Source organism: Penaeus japonicus, unplaced genomic scaffold, assembly GCF_977035675.1.
Source record: "Penaeus japonicus unplaced genomic scaffold, GWHDUDI00000001_assembly GWHDUDI00000031, whole genome shotgun sequence".
In the NCBI taxonomy this organism is placed as follows: domain Eukaryota; kingdom Metazoa; phylum Arthropoda; class Malacostraca; order Decapoda; family Penaeidae; genus Penaeus; species Penaeus japonicus.
The window spans coordinates 29,069,739-29,071,484 of NW_028234433.1; positions in this window are offsets into that span (position 1 = coordinate 29,069,739).

Below are 1,746 nucleotides of genomic sequence, written 5' to 3' on the forward strand. Positions count from 1 at the left end.
CAAGAAATATCAAGCAATCAATCGGCGTTTTGCAATATGTTGACTAATTGCCATAAATCTCTTTGGTCTTCATATGACATTTATAGATTTATGTGCTTTTAGCCTTCTTCTTACGAAATGACAACAAATTAAAATCACATGTTCACTATTATGCCGATGTGATGATGGTGATGATGATGATGATGATGATGGTGGTGGTGATGATGATGATGGTGGTGGTGATGATGATGATGATGATGATGATTATCATTGTTGTTCTTAATGTTTTGTTATTGATATTATCATTATTATCTTTTTGATTATCATAATTGTTAGTAGTAAGAGGAGGAGGAAGAAGAAAAGTAAGAGGAGGGGGGAAGGGAGAAGGAGGAGGAAAAGGAGAAGGAGAAGAAGAAGGAAGAGGAGGAAGAAGAAAAGGATGAGGAGGGGGGAAAGGAGGAGGAGGAGGAAAAGGAGGAGGTGAAGGAGGAGGAGGAAGAGGAAAAGGAAGAGGAAGAAGAAGAAGAAGTAGAGGAAGAGGAGGAGGATGAAGAGGAAAAAGAGGAGGAGGAGGAGAAGGAGGAATAGGAATAGGAAGAAGAAGAAAATGAAGAGGAGGATGAGGATTAGGAGGAGGAAGAGGAAGGGGAGTAGGAAGAAGAAGAAGAAGAAAATGAAGAGGAGGAGGAGTAGGAGGAGAAGGAAGAGGAAGAGGAGTAGGAGGAAGAAGAAAAGGAAGAGGAGGAGGAGGAAGAGGAGTAGGAAGAAGAAGAGAAAAAGAAGAAGAAGAGGCAGAGGAGAAAGAGGAGTAGGAAGAAAAGGAAGAAGAAAAGGAAGAGGAGGAGGAGGAAGAAAAGTAGAAAGAAAAAGAAAAGGAAGAGGAGGAGGAGGAAGAAGAGGAGTAGAAAGAAGAAGAAGAAGAAAAGAAAGATGAGGAGGAAGATAAGTAGAAAGAGGAAGAAGAAGAAAAGAAAGAGGAGGAGGAGGAGGAAGAGGAGGAGAAAGAAGAAGAAGAAAAGGAAGAGGAGGAGGAAGATAAGTAGGAGGAAAAGTACAAGAAGAACCACACTTACAAAAAGAAAACAAAAGCAAGAACATTAACAACAAAAATAATGTTGAAGTTAACAACACAAGAATCATACATCAACAACAACATAAAAACAACAACGAAAAACACCAAAAACAAAACAAAAAAAAAAACGGAAATATCTTTATTTTACAACTGAAAGTGCGATTAAATCCTAACTATGTTTTAGCTTAACTACAAAAGCTGAAAGTCAAGAGACATTAAAAAAAATAATAAAAGAAAAATAAAATAAAATAAACATCACGCTTTGACGTTTCACTTTTAATTAAAAATGTTAAATTTAAATGAGATCTTGGGCTTTGGATTATCTGTCTTTTATCTTTTTGTTTGTTTGTTTGTCAATGAGTAGTTGCTTTGGTTTCTCAGTTCTCAGGGTTTTTTTTAAAGTCACTTTTTTTTTCTTTCTTTTCTACTTCTCTCTATTTTTTGTGATATTTCTTTTTTTGTTTGTTTGTTTCTCTTATTTTATGACTTTCCTTTTCTGACACATGATATTAACGTTTACGTTTATTACGCTTTACGTAAATGAAATGAAAATAATGATGATAAATGATAAAATTAGGATTATGAATGATAATGATAATGATAATAATAATTATGATAATAATTATAATGATAACAATAATGATAATGATAATGATAATGATAATAATAATGGTAATAATAATAATAATGATAAT